The 9305-nt window shown below is 43.6% G+C and overlaps 1 pseudogene; it reads left to right on the plus strand.

The window, feature by feature from the left end:
• The first annotated feature begins 3289 nt into the window (after nt 1–3289).
• LOC139262574 (ferritin heavy chain, oocyte isoform-like) lies at nt 3290–7566 on the plus strand (annotated as a pseudogene).
• Nucleotides 7567–9305: the final 1739 nt, after the last annotated feature.

The raw sequence follows: 9305 nt of genomic DNA on the forward strand, positions 1-9305 counted from the left end.
ACAATTCTACAATTCAGGCTGGGGTTGCATGCTGATGGGTTTGACGGCTTCATGTTTCAGATAAATCAAATTCTTCAGCTCACTCGATGTGAAAAACTTTACAGGTGCCCATGTTTTAAGAATTACATAGAATTTGCAGCATAGAAAAAAGCCATTCAGCCTGTCAAATTTCAGTGGTGAGTGGTCCTTCTCAAACGTAAAATGCATCAAGGATGAGGTGAGGAACTGAATGGGACAAGATTGATTTAATAGTCTTTCAATTATGAGCATGGAGAGCAAAGTACTGAGAGGACTTGACTTCACACACAGCCTCCTCCCAACTTTATTTAACACTATCAGCATATCCTTCCAATCCTTCCTTCCTCCCTCATGTGTTTATCCAGTATTCTTAAACACCGTCTATGCTTTTTGTCTCAACTATTCCTTTCGATAGCAAGTTAAACATTCGAAACACTCTCTGACTAAAGAAGTTTCTTTTGAAGTCTCTCTACGGTTATTAATTCTAACTTTCTATATAATTCTATGGAGATCAGAACTGTGCGCAATACTCCAAGTGTTGTCTCGCCAAGGTTCTATATAAACTTAACATGCTGCACAGGGATGTGGTTCAGTTCACCTCAACCGTGTTCTCCCTGTGGCCAAGAAGCTCCTCCCGGAGTCACAGTGCGGATTTCGTCCCCTACGGGGAGCAACGGACATGATCTTTGCAGCACGCCAACTGCCGAAAAATGCAGGGAGCAGCGCCAGCCCTTACACATGGCATTTTTCGATCTTACAAAGGCTTTTGACACTGTCGACCGTGAGGGTTTATGTAGCGTCCTCCTCCGTTTTGGATGCCCCCAAAAGTTTGTCAACATCCTTCACCTGCTCCACGACGACATGCAGTCCGTGATCCTTACCAGGCGATTTGTTACAGACCCATTCCTCGTCCAAAGCGGGGTCAAATAGGGCTGCGTCATCCCTCCAACCCTTTTCTCAATCTTCCTTGGTGCCACGCTCCACCTCGCTGTCAACAAGCTCTTCGCTGGAGTGGAACTAAACTACAGAACCAGTGGGAAGCAGTTTAACCTATGCCATCTCCAGACCAGGTCCTAGATTAACCAAACCTCTGTCAGTGAACTGCAGTATGCGGACGACGCCTGTGTGCACACATTCTGAGGCTGAACTCCAGGATATAATCGATGTATTCACCGAGGCATATGAAATCATAGGTCTTATGCTTAACATCCATAAGGGAAAGGTCCTCCATCAGCCTGTCCTCGCCACACGGCACTGCCCCCCAGACATCAAGACTCACGGCGTGGCCCTCGACAACGTGGACCACTTCCCATACCTCGGGAGCCTGCTGTCAACAAAGGCAGACATTGCTGCGGAGATTCAACATCGCTTCCAGTGCACCAGTGCAGCTTTCGCCTGCCTGAGGAAAAGAGTGTTCGAAGACCAGGCGCTCAAACCTACCACCAAACTCACAGTCGACAGGGCTGTAGTAATACCCACCTTCCTGTATGGATCAGAGGCATGGACGACTTACATCAAGTCGCTAGAGCTATATCACCAAAGATGTCTCCGCAAGATCCTGCAAATCACCTGGGAGGACAGACGCACCGACGTCAGTGTCTTTGCCCAGGCTAACATCCCCAGCATTGAAGCACTAACCACACTCGATCAGCTTCGCTGGGCAGGCCACTTAGCCTACATGCCAGACATGAGACTCATTAAGCAACTGCTCTATGCGGAACTACTTCTTGGCAAACGAGCCAAAGGTGGGCAGCGGAAGCGTTACAAGGACACCTTCAAAGTCTCCCTGATGAAGTGCGACAGCACCACTGATGCTTGGGAGACCCTGGCCGAAGACAGCCCTATGTGGAGAAAGTGCATCCGGGAGGGCGTTGAGCTCTTCGAGTCTCAATGCTGCGAGCGTGAAGAGGTCAGGCAGCGGAAGGAGCATGTGGTAAATCAGTGCCACCCACCCCCTTCCCCTGACGAATATCTGTACCATCTGTGACAGGTTCTGTGGCTTTCATGTTGGACTGTTCAGCCACCAAAGTACTCACGAGAAGAGTGAAAGCAAGTCTTTCTCGATGATGAGGGACTGCCTATGATGATGGGTTCAGCTGCAGGTATTCCTCGCACTGAGCTCAGAACTGCGCTAATGGATAACATTCATCTGTGCCTTTTTATCTCTAGAATTGACTATTTCAATGCTCTCCTGCTGGCCTTACATGCTCCATAAACTTAAGCTTATCCAAAACTCTGCTGCCCATATCCTAACACACACCTAGTCCCACTCGCCCATAACCCCTGTGCTTGTGGACCATCATTGGCTCCCGGTCTGACAGCGCCTCAAATTCAAGTTTCTTATCCTTGTATTAAAATCCCACCATGGCTCCTCACTCACCTCTTTTTCCAGCACATGGATAACATCGGTGCTGTTTCCTGCTGTCAGAATAAACTGGAAAATTTAATTCTCTATGTTCCCAATTTCCACCCTTCACTCACCTTCACATGGTCCATCTCTGTCACTTCACTTCCCTTCCTCGACTTCTCTGTCTCTATTTCTAGACATGAGTTATTTGCATGTTGTTTCAAACCCGCAGATACCTGCAAATGACCAAACCACTGAACAATCCAGAACTATTAAAAAGACACTGACTCTTTCAAGGTGGCCATTAACTTGTCCAGGCAGAGCACGGTCGATGGGGTGTTCTCTCCATCTGTCTGCCTCTCTTCCACGGCTATATCCATGTCCGGGTGTCCCTGGAGAGGGAGCACGCGGTGTCCGCCGGTATGCTTGAGGCTTTCCGTGACTGGTAGGCACCAAAGGGAAGTGGAGTGCAGCGCAGATACAGGGAAATAATGTAAAATTTTTAAAGTTTTTATGTTAGTTTTGTCATAATGTGGATCTGAAAGTTTATTCCCCCTTATAAAGGGGGCACTTGTGGTTTAAGTGTTTCCGATAGCTAATTTAATCATTCCAATTAATTAGCCCAAAGAATAGAGGATCCAATTAAACCTGTGTCTCTGGATATTAGAACTGTGTTTGAGGAAAGTTAGGACAATTGAGATCCCCATTGAGATGTCAGCCAATGATACTCATTCTTCAAAGATCTGACTGGCTCTGGAAGTCCAACTCCCCTCCTCCTTTTACTTGATTGGTGCTCTGAGAAGATGCAACTTCTGATTGGGTATTGACGACTGTCACTCATCAAGAGTGCCACATGCTGGATTATCCCTCAGGATAATACAGGAGTTTGAGTCTGGCTAAATGTTACTTTTGTACGCACTTAAGATGGCTTCTCAAGTGCGTCAGAACTACCATCAGGTCTGTGAGGATGCTGTCAACAAGCAGATCAACATGGAGCTCTATTTCTCCTATGTTTATCTCTCTATGGTGAGTTTTGTGTTTTTTGCCACTTCACAATGGAGACTATGTAATGTGAATTTATGAAATCCTGTGCTGTGCCCCCCACACCCACCCCCTTCAATCTATGCAGTGAATTCGCTTTTAAAGCTATAATATGATACAATTTATTTTCCAGTGTATTCATTAACAAACTCTCTCTGTTCCTTGCAGCAGTTGTATCATATTCTGATTATCTTGATTCTTTTTTCCTGGGATCTTGAGCTTGATGAAGTTTATTTGGAATAAATTCTACACTCAATGCAAGGAATTCAGAATTTGTATTCTCATTCTAAATCACTCCATGGACTTTCCTTACATTGCTGGTTCAATGGATGATGTCATAAAAATACAGCTGGGCCATTTAGGAGGGAAGTCAGGAAGTATTCTTTCCCACCAGTGTGGTGGAAATCTGAAACACTTTCTTTCCCAGCCATCCCTCACCTCCACAGGGGGAGGATGGGAAGAAAGTGTTACAAATGTTTCTGCTTCCCTCCTGTTCCTAGTGTTTCTAACCTCTTAATTTTAAATACCAGTTTGCATCCATCTGTCTTTCCTTTAACTTTTAGCATCAATAAAGCAAAGAAAGTTAATCATCAATTGTCTGTACTCAGTGGACTCTCCCTTAACCCCTGTGACCTTCACCAAGCATCTCAAATTCTGAGGGGTTCTCATAATTTTTATTCTGTGGTCTCTGGTTCTCCTGTACAATGCTTTGATTTGTGTAGACTGTGCCAAATTAATGCTGCTTGTGGTAGTTTTATTTCCTTGGCATGAATGTAGCCAGTAAAACTCAGTTAGGTTTTCTTTCTTGTACGATATGAATTCGGCACTGTGACTTGATCTCTACTATACTTTAAGGGTGTTGCTTTGATTTCCAATACTGCCCATCAACTAGCTTGTACAAAATATATTTGGGTCAATAAACAATGATTATTGGAATGTGCTACTGGTGACCAGGGTATAAATCTTGTAACAATTCCTTCACTAATTTCCAGAGCTACAATGAATATAGGGTGCCGAGATAAAGCTTCCAGTTTTGAGCATGTTCAATCAAAGCTGAATTGGTGATCGTGAAATGATGCAGCACAGGAGGCCATTCAGTCCATTGTGCCTCGCTGAATGTTGGGTGGAGTGATACAACTCCGTGTTCCCATAGCCTGCAAGTTTTTGCAAATCACTAAGAGGATGAAACTGGGGAGTTAGTAATGGAGAACATAGAGATGGCACAAAATATTTGTTCAGATTTTCTATCAGTCTTTACGATAGACATTAACAATATTCCAACAGTGGATAGTCAAGGGGCTATAGGGGGGAGGAACTTAATGCAATCACAATCACCTAAGGAGGTAGTACTCAGTAAGATAATGGGACTAAAGGCAGATAAATGGACCTGATGGCTTGCATCCGAGGGCCTTGAGAAGTAGCGGCAAGGATTGTGGATGCATTGGTTGTAATTAACCGAAATTCCCTGGAATCTGGGGAGGTCCCAGCAGATTGGAAAGCTGCAAATGTAATGCCCCCATTTAAAAGAAGGAGACAAACAAAAAGCAGGCAACTAAAGATTAGATTAGTTGGCCAAATGTGTGATTGGGAAAATGTTCGAGCCCATTATTAAACAAGCAGGACATTTGGAAAAGGAAAATTTGATCAGACAGAGTCGGCATGGATTTATGAAGGGGAAGTCGTGTTTGACAAATTTGCTGGAATTCTTTCAGGATGTAACAAACAGGGTGGATTAAGGTGAACCAGTGGATGTGGTATATTTGGACTTCCAGAAGGCAGTGGACAAGGTGCCACATAAAAGATTACTGCACAAGATAAAAGTTCACGGGCTTTGGGGGTAATATATTAGCATGGATAGAGGATTGGCTAAAGAACCGAGTCGGGATAAATGATTCATTCTCTGGTTGGCAACTAGTAGAGTGCCGCAGGGATCAGTGCTGGGACCCCAACTATTTACAATCTATATTGCACTCAGTCCCTTCTTCCAAGTCGGTAATGCAGCCGAGTTTGCTGTTCCTCCCATCTTTGTATTGTCAGTAATGTGTGAGGAGGAGACACAGTTCTGCAAAAGGACATCGACAGGCTAAGTGAGTGGGCAAAAATTTGAGTGGTGGAAAATGAGGTCATGCACTTTGGCAGAAAAAAAAAATCAAAGAGCAAAGTTTTATTTAAATGGAGCAAGAGTGCGAAGTGCCACAGTACAGTGGTGGGGGGCGGGGCTCTACTCATTGGAATTCAGAAGAATGAGAGGTGATCTTATAATCTACCACGTTTCTATGAGGGGGGTGGACGGGGTGGATGCAGAGAGGGTCTTTCCACGAATGAGGGAGACTAGAACTTGAGGGCATTATCTTAGAATAAGGGACTGCCCATTTAAAACTGAGATGAGAAATTTCTTCTGAGGGTTGTCAATCTGTGGAATTCGCTGCCTCAGCTGTGGAAAGCTGAGACATTGAATAAATTGAAGACTCTAATACAGTTTCTTAAACGCTAAGGGGTTATGGGGGAGCGGGCAGGGAAGTGGAGATGAGTCCATGATCTTGAATGGAGGAGCAGGCTCAAGGGGCCGTATGGCCGACTCCTGATCACAAGAACATGAGAAATAGGAAGTTTCCATTTGCCAGTTTCCCTATTGCTGGAGGTGAGATTATTCAATGTCTTTGCCAGGTTAGTTGAGTCGGTGCTAGTTTCCATAACTATGTACATCCAAGTTCAGTGAGACTGAGCCCTTGAAAGCAAGTATAATGAGTTTGGCTTCATGTACAGTGCCTATGATAATGGGTCTGCCATGCAATAATCAACTACTCTTCTGATTCCTCCGCAGTCCTTCTAGTTTAACCGGGATGATGTTGCCCTGCGTCACTTAGCTGATTTCTTCAAGGAGCAGTCACATGAGGAACGTGAGCATGCTGAGAAACTGATGGAATTCCAGAATTGACGTGGAGGCCAAATCATCTTGGTAGACATCAAGGTTTAGCTCAATAAAAAAAGTGGCTTTCTGTCTGGCTCCCCTTAGACTGATTGTTCACACTACATTCGAAAGCAGTTAGTTCCAATTTACAGCACAGGAACCAGCCATTCAGACAAACTGATCTCTGCAACATATCGTTATATTCCTTTTTTACTCATGTACTTATTTAGCTTCCTCTTAAATACATCTATGCCAATCACCTCCAATTTGATACCAGTGTTTGATGGCTTAATGCTGCAAATCAATATTCTAAAATTGGTTCATGGTAACCTAGACTACTGATTGCATTTTTTTTTCATCCCTAATTTCCTTCAATACTGTGCTGTTTACTGGTTGTACTTTTACATATGTGCCACCAGAGGGCACTGCAGTCGGAGACTTGTCGCTTACCTGCACAGGTGTGCCAGGCCCAGTATAAAAGGCAGGCCACGAGGTGTGATCCTCCCTCTGGAGTTACATTAAATGGACTAAAGTCACTACAGTTGAAGTACAATACATTGCCTCATGGAGTCACTACCAGAGCAGCTAAAGACACAAAAAATACTTGTGTTTGTTTAATCCATTGTAAGTGAACAATAATTTCCTGTTCAGAAACCAGAGCAGGATGAGTGGAGCAATGGTCTGTAGGTGATGCAGAGAGCTCTGCAGATGGAGCAGAATGTGAATCAGAGTCTGCTGGATCTGCACAAACTCTCCACTGGGAGCACTGACCCTCATGTAAGTTCCTCATGCTTCAATGTGTGCTTTTGGGTAAGTTGCTGTCATTGAACTTAATTTAAAAAGATCACCATGCCCAACAGCTTTGTGTTGGATCTATTTTTCGGGGTCGATATTGTAAATGTGTGAGATCCCAGCACCTTTTTTTGTACAGCAAGTTTTCTTATAAATGGTGCAGTAATTCCATCAATTTCAATTACACCACTTAACTATCTTACAGTCCAAGAGGATTAAAATCCAAACTCGTAAGCGGTAAGCTCCAATGTTCCTCGATATCTACTACTGTCATAACTCGTTTCCGTCTTTTCTCTTTCAGTTGTGTAACTTCCTGGAAACCCACTACTTGGACGAACAAGTGAAGATGATCAAGAAGCTTGGGGATCACATCACCAACCTGAACAGACTGGGAGCCCCTGAGAATTGCCTGGGAGAGTACCTGTTTGACAAGCACACCCTGGGGGAGAGTGACTGAAGCTTCTGATCAGTACTCGTGTTTATACAATGTGTGTGTGTGTGTGAGACTTTGTCCTACATAGAATGGTGGCTTTGTATAGCCTGGGACCTGGACTCTTGATGTGAAATATAATTTATTGTAAATAAACTGTCCAATATTGGACTGGCTTTTGTCTCCTTGCAAGTTTGACTGGCTGCTTATTTTCCATTTACCATAACTTGGTTGCAGCACAAGTATTGCACTCGGCTATGCAACAGCCATACATTGGTTACAGCACATGAGGCCATTCAGCCCGTCGAGCCTGTGCCGGCTCTCCAAGAGCACCTCAGCTAGTTCTACTCCCTTGCATTTTCCCTGTAGCCCTGCAATTATTTTCCTTCAGGTACTTGTCCAATTCCATGATTGAAACTGCCTCCACCACCCTCTCGGGCAGCGCAATCCAGATACTAACCACTCACTGCATAAAAGTTTTTCCTCATGTCAGCTGTGGTTCTTCTGTCAATTGCCTTAAATTTGTGTCTGCTGTTCTTGTCCCTTCTGCCAGTGGGAACAGTCCTATAATTTTTCTCTTTTTGCTGGGGTAATTTCAATATATTGACATTTATATTCATAAAAACTTAGGAGCAGTAGCAGCCCATTTGGACCTTTGAAGCCTGCAATCCCATTCAATATGATCATAACTGATCCTTTAACAACACCATGCTTTTACCCCATAGCCCTTGATGCCTTTTGTATCAAGATATCTATCTCCTTCTTAAATATATTCAGTGATTGGGCTCCACTGCCTTCTGTGGTAAACAGTTCCCCAGCTTCCCCATCCTCTGAGTGAAAACATTTTTTATCTCAGTGCTAAATTTCCTACCCCATATCCTGAGCCTGTGACACTTTTTATTCTCAACTTCCCGGCCAGGGGCAACTTCCTCCCCACATCCAGTCTATCCAATATGTTCCAAAAAGATCCCCTTTCACTCTTCTAGTGAATACAGGCCTGGTCAACCCAATCTCTCACGATAATCTTTCCATCCAAGGAATCAGTCTGGTGGGACTTTGCTGCACTCTTTCTTGGTTAAGGAGACCCAAAACTGTGCATAATACACCAGGTGTAGTTTCACCAAGGCCCTGTATAATTGTAGTAAGACATCCTTGCTCCTGTACTGTGAACAATTGTAAATATTACATTTGGTTTCCTCCTCTCAATCTATTTATTTATATATATCTATATAAAGATATATATATATATGACTAGCTGGTGCCCAAGCACTGAGCCCTGTTGTTTCTCACTAGTTACTGGCCACCACCCAGGAAAAGACCTGTTTATTCCTACTCTGTTTCCTATCAATTAACCAATATTCAATCCGTGCCAGTATATTACACCCAATCCTTTGAGCTTTAATTTTGCACACTAACCTCTTGTGGGATATTATCAAAGGCCTTCTGAAAATCCAAATACACTACATGCACTGGTTGTCCCTTATCTAATCTCAGTTACATCCTCAAAAGAAACTCCAGTAGGTTTGTCAAACACTTTGATTTTCATGAATCCATATTGACTTTGTCTAATCCCGTTGATATTTTCTAAGTGTCCCTTTATCACATTCTACTAATGTTCGGCTAAACAGGCGGTAGTTACCTCTTCTTTCTCCTTCCTTTTTAAAATAGTGGGATTAAATTTGCCACCCTCCAATCTGCAGCAACTGTTCCATAATCAGTAGAATTTTGGAAGATAATAACCAATGCATCCACTATTTCCATGGCTA

This window comes from Pristiophorus japonicus, chromosome 4, assembly GCF_044704955.1.
Source record: "Pristiophorus japonicus isolate sPriJap1 chromosome 4, sPriJap1.hap1, whole genome shotgun sequence".
NCBI classification, from domain to species: Eukaryota; Metazoa; Chordata; class Chondrichthyes; family Pristiophoridae; genus Pristiophorus; species Pristiophorus japonicus.